General features: G+C 40.5%; 1 protein-coding gene and 1 non-coding gene across 3 annotated transcripts in view; one reads left to right on the top strand and one right to left on the bottom strand.

The window, feature by feature from the left end:
- The window catches only part of SPATS2 (spermatogenesis associated serine rich 2), a 149,332-nt gene that overhangs the window by 27,320 nt on the left and 106,492 nt on the right, over positions 1-15,520 (top strand). The window lies entirely within an intron of this gene.
- Positions 8,047-8,154, bottom strand: LOC114225893 (U6 spliceosomal RNA). Its single transcript, XR_003612628.2, has one exon. It is a non-coding gene; the product is annotated as a U6 spliceosomal RNA (small nuclear RNA).

Consider the following 15,520-nt stretch of genomic DNA (forward strand, 5'->3'; position numbering starts at 1 on the left):
AGAGCTGTTGCTGGATGGGAGCCTCAACTATTGTTAGATTCATTCATTTCAGTGGATATTTATTAGTACTTACTATGTGCCCGGCACTGGGCTAGATGTTCAGGATATCATGTTGAGCATGTAGAAAGGTTCCCATTTACATGGGTTTACAATCTAGCAGGAAAGACAATTAAACCAGAAATTATAATTTAATGTGAAGGCTTTGTAGTGAGGGTTCTTTGGAAGTCTGTAGTGAAAGCCTCAGGTTAGTCTCAGATCGGGTAGGGAGGGGGGAAGAGTGCAGGTTCTGGAGTTAGTGACACGGGAGCAGAGACCTGAAAGATGAACTGCAGTTAGCTAGGCAAAGAGAATAGGGAGGAGAGTTACATGTCCAGCAGCCACAGCTCGACTCTCTGTGTCTCTCCAATTTCCAAACCTTTCTTCCCAGGAAATAGGGAACAGAATCATCTGTTCTGATCACCATATTCACCCCCAATATTCCTGTACACCAGGGGTTGGCAGACTACTGCTCATACATCGGTCAACTATGGCCTGCTACTTGTTTTTGAATGGCTGGCAAGTTAAGAATGGTTAGCAATTCAAACTGTAAGCTAAGAATAGTGGCAAAATTCAAACCCCGATATCTTAGTTCAAAGTCTGTGTTCATTCCACTGATCACATTGTATTACAATTAGTTGTTTATATTTCTATCCCTCAAGAAGAGTCTTGAACTTGAATGACAGGTTGTTTTTTCTTATATCCATCATTTCCAGCACAGGGTGAGTCCAAAATAAATGTTTATTCAGTGACTTTCATGTAAGTAATTTCATTTGCTCCCTTGCAGTAAATCCTATGAAAATAACACATACATCAAATTTTCAAATAATTGATATTAACTCGTACATACCATTTCTTTTTTTTCTCCCCCCAGCTTTTTTTTTTTTAAGTTTGTTTATTTATTTATTTAAGTAATCTCCACACCCAGCATGGGACTCGAACTCCTGACCCCAAGATCAAGAGTCGCAATGCTTCTCTGACTGAGCCAGCCAGGTATTCCCCTGCACCGCCAACTTTTTTTCTAAGATTTTATTTTTTTAAAGTAATCTCTGCAATCAGTGTGGTGCTCAAACCCACAATCCCAAGATTAAGAGTCACATGCTCTACTGATTGAGTCAGCCATTTCTTTCATTTATTTTTTATTTATGTAGTTTTTTAAAGATTTTATTTAAGAGAGAGCAAAAGTGATCACAGAGGGAGAGGGAGAAGCAGACTTGCTGCTGGGTGGAGAGCCCGATGCAGGGTTTGATCCCAGGACCCTGAGACCACGACCTAACCAACTAAGCCACCAGGCGTGCCCCCCCCCCTTTAAAAGATTTTATTTATTTATTTGTCAGAGAGAGAGAGAGAGAGGGAGAGCACAAGCAGGGGGAGTGGCAGGTAGAGGGAGAAGCAGGCCCCCTGCTGAGCAAGGAGCCCAATGCAGGACTCAGTCCCAGGACCCTGGCATCATAACCTGAGCCGAAGGCTGACGCTTAACTTACTAAGCCACCCAGGCATCCCCATTTCTTCCATTTATAATAGCAATATTTAAAAAAATGTATTATATCATTGAAAAATTGATTTCATTAAATGTAACTAAAGATAATTAGAAATATTTTGTGCTATAACAAAAGGCCTTCAGGGACTACTGACTTACTGACATTTATGTACAGCTGTTTGTTCCTATAGTAAATAATCTCAGAATGCTAGATACTTCTAGTTTTTGTCAGCTTTTTGTAATATCTTTTTTATTTTTTAAAGATTTTATTTATTTATTTATTTGAGAGAGAGAGAGAATGGGAGATAGAGAGCACGAGAGGGAAGAGGGTCAGAGGGAGAAGCAGACTCCCTGCTGAGCAGGGAGCCCGATGTGGGACTCGATCCCGGGACTCCAGGATCATGACCTGAGCCGGAGGCAGTCGCTTAACCAACTGAGCCACCCAGGCGCCCCAGCTTTTTGTAATATCTATTCCTTTGTCAGCTGTCAGTTATAGTTGCTTCCCACCCACTTTAAGTTTGCTGCTTCTGTCTTTTATAGATTCAGAACCTAGAAATCTGATCTTAAAGATTTTTTTTTTTTTAATTTAACAGAGATAGAGCACAAGTAGGCAGAGTGGCAGACAGAGGGAGAGGGAGAAGCAGGCTCTCCGCCGAGCAGAGAGCCTGATGCGGGGCTCGATCCCAGGACCCTGGGATCATGACCTGAGCCGAAGGCAGCCGCTTAACCGACTGAGCCACTCAGGCACCCCTTATTATTAGAACTGTATATAAAGTAGGAGCAGATAGTCTTGAGGAGGATAATACTTGTGAGTAAAGTGATAAGTGAGGTGTTTTTGTTCTTAAGGAATTGGTACCTGTTGGAGAGATCGAACATACTGGGAACAGTCATAATGTAAAAGTATCAACTTCAAACTCGTATACCTCACCGCCTACTTAACATCTCTACGTGGATGTCTAATATGCATCTCAAATTTAATGTTTCCCCCAGGCTTCTTCCCACAGCCATCCCCATATTAGGACATAAAGACTGTCCTTCCATTACTTGAGCCTAAAACCTGGGAATCATCCTTGATGCCTTCTGTCTCTGTAACATCTCACATCTGATCATGTTTGTTTGTTTGTTTGAAGATTTTATTTATTTATTTGACAGAGAGAGAGAGAGTTAGAGCAGGAACACAGAGGGAGAGGGAGAAGGAGGCTTCCCGCAGAGCGGGGAGCCTGATGCGGGCTCGAATCCAGGACCCTGGGATCATGACCTGAGCCGAAGGCAGTCGCTTAACGACTGAGCCACCCAGGCGCCCCACATCCGATTATGTTTTACCTTCAGAATACATACTGAATCTGATCACCGTTTCTGCTGCTACCACCAAGATTCAAACTGCCATTCTCTCTTTCCTGGATTATTATTACATTTAGTCTTTTGACTTATTCCCCTGCTTCTGCCCTTGTCTCTGTACATTCTGTTCTCAATAGACATCCAGAATGATCCTCTAAAAAGTCAAATTAGATTGTCACTCCTTTGCTCAAAATCTTCCAGTGGCTTTCCATCTCAGGTGAAAGACAAAGTTCTGACAGTGGCCTAAAAGACTGTAGAGTCTGTTCTCAGTTTACCTCTCTGGCCTAATTACCTATGATCCTTTCCTCTGTTCATGTCCCTTCAGTCGCAGGGACATCTTTGCTTTTTCTCTAAGATCCAGGTTGTTCCTTCTTTAAAACCTTTATACTTCCTGTTATCTCTTCCTGAAATGCTTCTCCTATGTTGGCAGCATGGCTTTTCTTCTTTCTTTAGGTGTAAGGCTCAGATGTCACTGTATCAATGACGCCCTGGCTCTCTTTATCTCCTTTACCCTGCTTTATTTTTCTCCATAGCGTTTATCAGCATGCGATAGGCTGTGTGCATATGCATGTGTAATTAATTAATTTTAACTTTAAATTTTTTTGAAGGTTTTTTTTTAAGATTTTATTTATTTATTTGACACAGAGAGACACAGTGAGAGAGGGAACACAAGCAGAGGGAGTGGGAGAGGGAGAAGCAGGCTTTCCGCCAAGCAGGGAGCCCGATGCGGGGCTTGATCCCAGGACCTTGGGACCATGATCTGAGCCGAAGGCAGACGCTTAACGACTGAGCCACCCAGGCGCCCTGTTTTTGATTTTATTTGAGAGAGAGCAAGAGAGAGTGAGAGAGAGATCATGAGCATGGGGAGGGGCAGAGGGAGAGGGAGAAGCCGACTCCCTACTGAGCAGGGAGCCCGAAGTGAAGTGGGTCTCCATGCCAGGACCCTAGGATCACGACCTGAGCCAAAGGCAGACGCTCAACTGACTGAGCGACCCAGGTGCCCTTAATTTTAATTTTAAAAATTTGTTTCACTGCTGTCTCACCATAGGTGTAGAATAGAGACAGGTAAGCCAAAAATGACCAGCTGCCTGTTTTTGTAAATAAACTTGAATTAGAACACAGCCATGCTCCTACATTAGTATATTGTCTGTGGCTGCTTTCACACTCCCAACAGCAGAGTTGAGTATTGTGACAGAGACCATATGGCCTGTAAAGCCTACAATATTTGCTGCCTGGCCCTTTATTGAAAAATATTGTTTGCTGACCCTTGGGCTAGAACGATATCTGGCACATAGTAGGTGACTGAATGAACATAAAGTAAATGCTAAGTGGCAGGGTACAAACTATAAATTGCTAGTGAGGATATGGGTTAATATTTCAAAAGTTGTTTTTAGATTTTAATAATTAGGATAATTTGGGAATATGTCAACCGTAATAACTTATTCAAGCTGCAGTTCTTGAATTTATTGCAGGCATTACTACCTGATAACAGAGATAGGCCAACTTTTTGAAGACTACACCTAAATTGGAGATGATAGTTTTTCAAAGGCACAAGATCCTTTTAAATATCAGCTTTTATATGGTGTTACAGAAAGAACTCTAAATAATGAGTTGGTGGTAGTTGTTGGTTGCATGCTGTGAAAAGCATGAACCTAAATAAATGTATAGAGTTCTCAATCACTTATGCTAAAGGATGGACGTATAGAATAGACAATAATACATTGTGTTTGAGTTTGAATATATTTTTGGATTGCAATGGATTAACCTCACTATTCCAGGTACTTCTTTATTATTATTTTTTTTAGAAAAAAAATTTTTTAAAGATTTATTTATTTATTTGAGAGAAAGAGTGAGAGAGAGAGAGGGAGCACATGAGAGGGGGGAGAGTCAGAGGGAGAAGCAGACTCCCTGCTGAGCAGGGAGCCTGATGCGGGACTCGATCCCGGGACTCCAGGATCATGACCTGGGCCGAAGGCGGTCGCTTAACCAACTGAGCCACCCAGGCGCCCTATTCCAGGTACTTCTGAGAGTGTATTTAAGTAGCACAGTAAAATTAAACTGCAAAACCCAGCTCAGAAGAATCTGGAAAATTGTATTGCTTCTGGCATCCTGTCTTTGTCCAAGTCGTATCTTTTTATTTTATTTATTTTTATTTTTTAATTTTTTTGAGAGAGAGCATGATGGGGGGGCAGAGGGAGAGAGAACGAATCATAAGCAGGCTCCCCACCCAATGCAGAGCCAGACACGGGGCTTGACTTCACAACCCTGAGTTTATGACCTGAGCTGAAATTAAGAGTCGGATGCTTAACTGACTGAGCCACCCAGATGTCCCAGTATTCTAGTTTTAAAAGGCCTTTACTATTAATTGAGCTGAGTATAGAGAAGGAATGTTGGACTATTTACTACATGCTTAGAAAACAAATATAATTTAAGCAAATGAAAAAGAATTATGGAAGCAGGGCTGGAAGAAACTTCATTCAGTATATATTTGAATGCACCATAGCAACTTTATTAGACTGGGTTACAGAGGTATTGAATAAGACAGAGTTGTTGCCCTCATGAGACTTAATGTCTAATCCTCCTCCCCAGTCTCCACCTCACCTCATTTTATGTTGTGTATTGGAATCTAAAGCTTGAGAGAGCAAGTACTTTCCCCAGGATTGTGTAGATTGTTACTGGTAGAATGGAACTAGAATGCAAGTTTCTCATATGGGCGGTAAAGGCAAAATATTGATTCATTTATGCACAGTTTTGTATTTATCCCTGTACTAAGTACTGGAAGATAGGGTGGTAAGTAGAAGGGCACATTTTTTTGATGTAGAGCTTCAAAGGAATTTTTTTTGGGGGAGAATCCAGAATGTTTTCTACTATGTTGCAGTATACTGTTTACAGTCTTTAATCTCATAGGAAGGTTAGGGGCTCTCATATATGATTCTTCAGTGTGACTGAGTTCAGTAAGTTTAGTGTTTTTCTGACACCTAAAGTCCGTTTTATTGAAATACTGGGACTTTTGCATGAGGAAGGAAGAATGAAGTAGTTATGGATTCTCTGTGGGAAGGGACCTTTATTTATTTCAGAATTTGTATAGAGTCTAAACTTTTGCCCTATGAGTAAGAAAGAACCTTTTTTCTTTTCAATGGCTGTGCTGTCAGAGGTCTCAGTGGTCATAGAATCACATCTAAAGCAGAGCACATATTTATTCTTTAAAATTTCTTCTCAAACTGATTGAGATTATATTTGATTTTTTTTTTCTCAGTGCTTGTTTGCTAAAAAAAATCAAACATTTGACAGTCTAGGGAAGATGAAAAAGGTTAATTAAACTGTGACTAAATAATTTAGGATGTTTTAGTTATTTGGTGGCATAGACGATTCAGGCTTTTTTTTTTTTTTTTAAAGATTTTATTTATTTATTTGAGAGACAGAGAGAATGAGAGAGAAAGCACATGAGATGGGGGGAGGGTCAGAGGGAGAAGCAGACTCCCTGCTGAGCAGGGAGCCCGATGCGGGACTCGATCCCGGGACTCCAGGATCATGACCTGAGCCGAAGGCAGTCGCTTAACCAACTGAGCCACCCAGGCGCCCGACGATTCAGGCTTTTTTCCTTAAAATGTCTAATTGGGAATGCTTTTACAATGGAGAATTTTCAGAGTAAGTTATCTTCACCTCAGGCCTCCTTGCTGTTCCTGTTCCAGAGTATCTTCTTCCATTCTGCTGGGACCAATTAGTTCTTGGCTCAGTTGTTTTAGTTTCTCTTTGGAAGGTGAACTTAACCATGTTTATAATCTGTGAACATTAAATTCTCTGCCGGTGATCTAAAACACATTGAATTGGGTATCTTCAAATGCAGATAATTTATTTTCTCTGAATTTGGATCATAGCATTTAAAAATGAAAAGACCTGGGGTGCCTGGGTGGTTCAGTTGGTTGAGTGTCTGACTCTAAATTTTGGATCAGGTCATGATCTCAGAGTCATGATCTCAGGGTCATTAGATGGGGCTTCGTGCTCAGCACAGAGTCTGCTTGAGATTCCTTCTTCTTCCTCTGCCCCTCCCCATGCTTGTGCTCCATAAACAAACAAACAAACTCTTAAAAAAAAATGCCTCTTTAAAAAAAATGAAAAGACCTTAGAAACAGTGGTTATTATATATTAGTGATGATTATTCTAGTTCTGTTGCAGGTATAACCACATTTTGAGACACTACAAATTAGTGTTATGTTGTAGAGGAGGTAGTATGACTACCAGTCTCAAATTAATCATTCCAAAAATATTTATAAAATAACTGAAATAATATGCTAATAAGAAGCATGGACTGTGGTATAAATATAGGTGATTTCAAATAACACTTAAAGCTAGAATGGCATACAATTTGAAACATATTGTCACATTTTAATTGTGTATGTGTTAAATCAATCATAAAATATCTTTTACCATGATCAAATCAAATATTTCAGTGTGTTCTAGAGAGAAGGAGGAGGAGCTGGATGAGTGGAAATGTTGTTTGATGTCATTTGGTTAGTATATATGGTATATATATAGCAAGGCAGGCTAAGTTTGACCTTCCAGCATTTCAGGCTGGGGTCTCCAGGCATGCTGTTGCAGTTATCTATTGCCAAGGAACAAAACTACATCAGACTTGGCACAGAACTCTCAAGGTTCTGGGTGTTGACTAGGCTTATCTAAGTGATTCTTGCACAAGTTCTTTCACATGCTTGTAGTCTGATGGGTCTTGTGTTCTCTCCTTCTAGACTCACAGGTCTGGCACTTGAGCAAGGAAGTCCAAATAACTAGGATCTGGAATAACTCCTTGAACGTCACTATCTCTGTTTCTGTGTAGTCCCCGCAAAAGGGCTTCATAGTAGCCAGAGTTCTTACATTGGAGGCTTAGGGCTCCAAAAGCACTTGTTCTGAAAAAGAGAGCCAGAAGGGAGGTGTATTGTCTTTTATGACCTAAATTCAGAATCAGTGTCATTTCTATTGCATTTTATTCATTAGAAGTGAGTCAGTAAGGCCAACCCATATTCAAAGGGAAGGGAATTAGACTCCACCTCTTTCTGGGAAGAGTGTCAAGAATATGCAGACATATTTCAAAGCCACTTTGGTTGTTCTTCCTGCCACAGATTATTCACATTACTCCGAAGTGCAAAACACACTTACCCCTTCTCAGAGGGGTCATTTTTTTTTTTTTTTAATATGGAACACTTCACGAATTTGAGAATTTGTGTGTCATCCTTGTGCGGGGGCCATGCTAATCTTTCTCTGTATTGTTCCAATTTTAGTATATGTGCTGCCAGAGCAAGCACAGAGGGGTCTTACCTGAAACATCATCATGCTCAGGCTTGAGGTCTAGGATCTTGTCATCTAAATCAGATCCAGGTGCAGGTTAGGCTATTTGGATATTGTTCCTTGCGTATAGCTCCCGGGGTACCGTTACTTTCACTTTGAAGACCTGTAAGCTAAAGAGATATGTTATCTCTCCCTAGCCCACCCAGTATGCAACAGTGGACAGGCGTAAGATAACCACTATGGACATTGCTGTTAAAAAATAAAAATGTAAGGAACAGAATAGTTGTTGGTCCACAGCAAATCTGAAATCCAGCCAGGCCCATATCATCACTTCTGTGATTAGGGCTCGGCTATATTGCCTAGGAACCATCCTTCATAGCTCTTGGTTTTGCCCTCTGGATTAGCCTTCCTATTCCATAAAATGTATCCTTTGTTTGCAGCTGAGTAATTTCCTAAACCATAGGGTTTGAGCATGAAGGGGGTGTTTGTCCCAAAAACCTCTTTTCATTTTGTACTGTCTTGTTTAGTCCAGAATGACAGTGTTTCTCAACATAGAATTCTCTGAATCTTTTTGAGGGGTTTACTCTGTTAGACAAAAGCCACACTTACACAGTGATATAAGCCTTTCTCTACCTTAGGCTCTGTAGAAGAGGAAAAAGTTTTCCTTGACCTCTTAAGATCCCTGGCTGTGTCTGAAAATTAAATTGACAAAGATTAAAAGGATACACATTTATTTAATGTAAGTTTTATGTGACACAGGAGCCTTTATTAGTAAATGAAGACCTGTTTATTTTTTGAGTTTTTATTTTACATTCCAGTTAGTTAACATACAGTGTAATATTAGTTTCAGGTGTACAATATAGTGATTCAGCACTTACATACATCACCCATTGCTCGTCACAAGTGCATTCCTTCATCCCCATCACCTATTTCCCCCATCTCCCCACCCGCCTCCCCTCTGGTAACCATCAGTTTGTTTTCTGTACTTAGGAGTCTGATTCTTGGTTTGCCTCTGTTTTTTTCTCCTATGCTCATTTGTTTTGTTTTTTTTTTTTAAAGATTTTATTCATCCATTTGACAGAGAGAGAGAGAACACAAGTAGGCAGAGAGGCAGGCAGAGGGAGAGGGAGAAGCAGACTCTCCATGGAGCAGGGAGCCCGACGTGGGGCTCGATCCTAGGACCCTGGGATCATGACCCGAGCTGAAGGCAGCCGCTTACCCGACTGAGCCACCCAGGTGCCCCTTGTTTCTTAAATTCCACATATGAGTGAAGTCATATGGTATTTGTCTTTCTCTGAGTGACTTATTTTACTTAGCTTAATGCTCTCTAACTCCAACCACATCATTGCAAATGGCAAGATTTCATTCCTTTTTATGGCTGAGAAATATTCCATTGTGTGTGTGTGCGCGCGCGCGCGTACTACAACTTCTTTATCCATTCATCTATTGATAGACACTTGGGCTGTTTCCATAGTTTGGCTATTGTAGATAATGCTGCTATAAACATTGTGGTGCATATATCCCTTTGAATTAGTATTTTTGTATTCTTTTTTTTCTCTGAAATTTTATTTGTTTTTATTTTTTTGCTTGCTTCCTAGGGCTTTATTTTTTTATTTAAATTCAGTTAATTAACATATAATGTATTATTGGTTTCAGAGGTAGAGTTCAGTGATTCATCAGTCCCATATAACACCCAGCGCTCATCATGTGCCCTGCGTAACGCCCGTCCCCCAGTTGCCCCATCCCGCCAGCCCCTCCGCTCCAGCAGCCCGCAGTTCGTTTCCTATGATTAAGAGTCTTTTACGTTTTGTCTCCCTCTCTGGTTTCGTCTTGTTTTATTTTTCCCTGTCTTCCCCTATGATCCTCTTTAGTTTCTTAAATTCCACATATGAGTGAGATCATATGATAATTGTCTTTTTCTGATTGACTTACTTCGATAGTTCCAGCCACGATATTTTTGTATTCTTTGGGTAAATACTTAGTGGGGCAATTGCTAGATTGTAGGGTAGTTCTATTTTTGACTTGAAGATATGTTTAAACCTGAGTATTTTTATGCTAGGTTTAATGAAGAGTAGGCAGTTGTGGAGAAATGTGGTAAGACAGAGTATGAGTAAAGTATAGTAAACTGGGGGAAATTTAGCAAGGCCTGTTTGTTAGGATTCTTCTCTATGTCCCTTTGCTTTGGAGATAAGATTGCTCCCTTCTTCCAGGTACAGGGAAGGCACCTCTCATATGAGAGTTTTATGACCTGTTTCAGGGGAGAAGAGCAGGGGAAAGGTCACAGTGACCTTCCTGCTTCTGCCATTTTCTCAAGCTCCTTCAGCTTTTATAAAATACTCAAATGTACCTTATTTTGGGGTAGCGTGTTCTGAACCCTTTCAGCTCCATTTAAGGTTTTTGTGGGACAATACCTTTAAGATTCTTAGAAGGCTTTTTGTTTGAAAGGAATTATGAGGCACCACCTTAAATTAAATCTCTCTTTTTTAAAAAAGATTTTACTTATTTAACAGAGAGAGACACAACAAGAGAAGGAACACAAGCAAGGAGGGTGAGAGAGGGAGAAGCAGGCTTCCCCCAGAGCAGGGAACCTGATGTGGGGCTGGATCCCAGGACTCTGGGATCCAAAGGCAGATGCTTAACGACTGAGCCACCCAGGCCCCCAAATTAAATCTCTTTGGAGTCTACACTAGGGTTGGTCAACTATTGCCAGTGAGCTAAGATTTGTTTTTACATTTTTAAAGGGTTGTAAAAAAAAGAATGTTCAACAGAGACTGTGTATGGCCCTCAAAGTCCACAAGACTTAATCTTTCCCTTTATAGAAAAAGTTTGCCAATCCTTGGTCTAAACAAATGTTTAATCTTTAGGCCATGAGTCCCTGACACTGCCTTGGATTTGATCTTTCTCTAGAGGGTATTTCTTAATTTTTTAAAAAAGATTTTATTTATTTATTTGTCAGAGAGAGAGAGAGAGAGCAAGAGAGCACAAGCAGGGAGAGCAGCAGGCAGAGGGAGAAGGAGCCCAATCAGATGTGGGCCTTGATCCCAGGATCATAACCTGAGCCGAAGGCAGATGCTTAACGACTGAGCCACCCAGGCACCTCTGGGCATTTCTTAATTTTTTAAAAAATGTTTTCTTTGATTATTTCTATTTTTTTCTTAAAGATTTTGTTTATTTATTTGACACAGAGAGAGAGAGACAGCGAGAGAGGGAACACAAGCAGGGGGAATGGGAGAGGGAGAGGCAGGTTTCCTGCTGAGCAGGGAGCCCGACTTGGGGCTGGATCCCAGGACCCTGGGATCATGACCCGAGCCGAAGGCAGATGGGGCATTTCTTAATTTGAGAAATGTTTGCTCTATGGGAGTAAGAAACAGTTTTATTTTTGGACCTAGCAAGTCCTGACTCCTTTATATTTCCTCTATAATTTTTAAAAATTATATAATTCCTTCTTTTTCTCGTCTCTCTCTACCTGTACTTTATGATAGTTAGCTGAAAAAAAATGACACTTGATATTCTGCCTGGAAATTTCTTTACCCATATTAATCAGTTCATTGGTTATATTTTCTTTTTTTTTTTAAAGATTTTATTTATTTGACAGAGAGAGACACAGCGAGAGAGGGAACACAAGCAGAGGGAGTGGGAGAGGGAGAAGCAGGCTTCCTGCCGAGCAGGGAGCCCGATGCAGGGCTCGATTCCCGGACCCTGGGATCATGACCTGAGCCGAAGGCAGACGCTTAACGACTGAGCCACCCAGGCACCCCCATTGGTTATATTTTCTATTTTCTCTCTCTTTTTTTTTTAAGATTTTATTTATTTGAGAGAGAGAGAATGAGAGAGAGCACGAGAGGGAAGAGGGTCAGAGGGAGAAGCAGACTCCCCGCTGAGCAGGGAGCCCGATGTGGGACTCGATCCCAGGACTCCAGAATCATGACCCGAGCCGAAGGCAGTCGCCCAACCAACTGAGCCACCCAGGCACCCTATATTTCTATTTTCAACATTGTTTCAGATGACAGCTTTGCTAAACTTTCCACTTATCTAATAGGATTTTCCTTTCCTTCAGTGTTCAGTAACACTTTTCTTTCTTTTAAGCCAAGGATCACCAACTTTATTCTGTCAAGGGCCAGACAATACATATTTTAGCCTTTGGGGGCCATGTCGTCACTGGCACACCTACTTAACTATGCTGTTGTAGTGAGAAGGCACTTGCAGACGATATGTAAATGAATGGGTGTGGCTGTGTTTCAGTAAAACCTTATTTAGCAAAACAGGTAGCAGGTTGAATTTTGTTGGTGGGTTGTAGTTTGCTGACCCCTGTTTTAAGTCTTTATCGACAGCTTCCTTGAGGCTTTTCCTAACAGTGACAGTTAAGACCCTTTCAGGCTCTCACTAACACTGAGCCACTTCTGACTTTCTCCTGCTATCTAATCCTGAAGCCAAACATTTATATTTTTGGAAGCAACCCTATAACCAAAATCTGCTTTGGTTTTCTACTGCTGTGCAATATACCATTGCAAATCTAGTGGTATAAAACAACAATCCTTTTTTTTTTTTTTTTTTTAATCTTTTATGATTCTGATGTTTGAACTTGGCTAGGCAGTTTCCTCTTGGGGTTTTTCATGAGGATGCAAACAGGTGATAGCTGGGGCTGAAATCATTTAAAAGGCTTCCTCTCTCACACAGTGGGAGGCAGATGGTACCTGGGCCTGAAGTCATCTTCAAGGATTCCTCATTCACATATCAGGTGACTGGGCTAGGAAGACTTAACCAGCTGGCACTTCTTGGACATCTCTATAACCCTGTGACATCTCATCCCGTACTCTGTCCAGTATGAGGGCTTTAGGGGAGCTGGATAGCTTAGATGTGATTCCGGAGTCCAAAGTTGCCTGTCCTCAGGGAGTGCCAGGCAGAAGTTTTATCACCTTTTATGACCTAACTTGTGAGGTTACTCAGTATCACTTCTGCTTCATTCTCTTCATGGGGAGGAGAATTAGAGTCTACGTTTGGGAGTAGGATTGAAGAATGTATGAACATGTTTGGTTTTTTTTTTAAGCTTTTTTTTTAAATATTGGGTATTTTATTTCTTCCTTTTAAGTATTTTTATTTATTTATTTATTTGAGAGAGCGGGAATGAGAAAGAGAGAGAGCACATGACATGATAGGGGGAAGGGTCAGAGGGAGAAGCAGACTCCCCACTGAGCAGGGAGCCCGATGTGGGACTCGATCCCCTGGGTGGCTCATTCGGTTAAGCGACTGCCTTTAGCTCAGTCATGATCCTGTATGAACATGTTTTAAAACACAAAATGTTCCACACATACACCTATCAAAATTTTGGAAGCTAGAATATAGAAGGTTATACTTTGTTAGAGCAGCCTTTCTTTTCCCCATTTACTGGGGTAGAGTTAGGAGATCCCCTCCCTTCATTTAATGTTCAAGAATGGATGTGTGCGGGAGGCCTGGGTGGCTCAGTTGGTTAAGCCTCTGACTTCGGCTCAGGTCATGATCCCAGGGTCCTGGGATCGATCGAGTCCCGCATCCAGCTCCCTGCTCAGCGGAGAGCCTGCTTCTCCCTCTGCCTGCCGCCCCCCGCTTGTGCTCTCTCTCTCTGACAAATAAATAAATAAAATCTTAAAAAAAAAATGGAGGTGTGGAAGAGCTGTGGAAGGAGACTTCACAGCAACAAACACCTCTTTTCTTTAGAGAAAGAAACAAACTCTTTTCTTCTAGAGATAGGTCCTGGAAGCTTTGGACTTGGCATTCTTTTTCCTTTTGTATGAGAGTAGGCATAATGGTGCTTCCATCCCACAAGAGAAAACAAAAGAAACAAAGAAAAGAAAAACTATCAAACTGTAGAAAATTCTACCCTTTATAGATTTGTTTGAATCTCCGGGTAACATTTTTGTAAGGGTTAAAGAGTAGGTGTGCCTGTTTGTCATTTCCAATTTCATTTGAATTAGTTCAGCTAGCTTTCTTAATGCTGACAGGGATACTTCTAAGGGAAAATTTGAAAAGTGGGTAGGTGATAGAAATGATTTTAAATTTGAGGACTCCAGAGCAAATTGGAAAGCAGGTTATAAGGAGCTTCGAATAGCATTAAGGAATGGTCTCCAGAACTGCTCTACTGCCTGACCCCATCTGAAAAGATTTTGCTCACCTTTATGTATAATGATCTGGCTCTGGAGGTAAAATATTCAAAAAAGTTGGGGTATTTTATGGTATTTGTTTATAGAGGCTATTGTGTTATTTTTTCCCCTCTTTTCTCACTAGATGAAAGGAGGGTGGCAGTGAATATGTTTTGCTGTATTTATTTATGGTCAGACAGCCAATGTGAATATTGCGTTTTTGTGTTCTTTTCATTTTGTTTTCTTTTTCTTCCTCTTTCTCTCTGGATTTGTACATCATGAGAGATTCACCCAAATTCTCTGATGATCTGAAAGAAGATAGCTTAGTGAATAGGAAGTTGTTACAGAATTAGCTGCTTGCCATACTCTTCCCACTTCCGGAGAACAAATGCCTGTATTTAATCATTTACCTGTTTTATCTTTCTTGGTTTCCAGATTTATATACGTTGTTGAAGTGAGGGTATGGAGAAAAAGCTTTTATTTTAAATGATTCAGTTATTTTTTTACTTGGAACTTGAAAGATACTTTTACAAAGCTTTAATAGACTCCTCTAAACACATGCCAGTCGGTGGTGGTATAAGAACCTTCGGAAGAGTCAGGAAAGAAAATTTTGGAATAAATTACATTCCCAAGAAGGAGGAGAGTACATACCTATCTTGAACTGAAAATGTAAAGACTTCTCACTATAGTCCTTTAACTTCAGTTGCAACTTGGAAGAGGGAACATCTCCTTTTGGGATTAGCCTTTTATAACTCACTTGTTTTGTCTGCATATCCCCTTTTCTTCCTAGTTGGCATATATTACCAAATCAAAGGTATCTGGGAGTAGAGGTGAGGAGAAGAAAGAGTTAACTTTTCATGCTTTTAAGTCCACTAATATTACTTAACTAATTTCAACTAGATGGAAACTTATCTTTTAAAGTATTTAATGTATGATACGCTGCATGCATTATGCATTAATTTTGAGAATTATAGTAGCATGGATTTATGAATGACATGGACAGCAAATTATTTCCAACCTAAATTGCCCTGTTCATTTTTGGACAAATAATTACTTGCTAGAGCAATATTTTTCTGGCATATTATAAGCCAAGAAAGTAGTTTGGAAGGATCTGAATGAATGCTGAGTATAAAGATTTTTGGTACAAGTTGATTTTACTCTTTCTTTCCTCAGAGTGTCAGGGGATTAGTTTGATCCTGCGTGAGGAAAAAAGCTGCTTTGTGAAATCCGTAATTCCAGAGAGACTAGTACTATTAGAGATATTTTT

Source organism: Eumetopias jubatus, unplaced genomic scaffold (assembly GCF_037043125.1).
Source record: "Eumetopias jubatus isolate StellerSeaLion01/CBP00866 unplaced genomic scaffold, mEumJub1_p1.0 scaffold_8, whole genome shotgun sequence".
In the NCBI taxonomy this organism is placed as follows: Eukaryota; Metazoa; Chordata; class Mammalia; order Carnivora; family Otariidae; genus Eumetopias; species Eumetopias jubatus.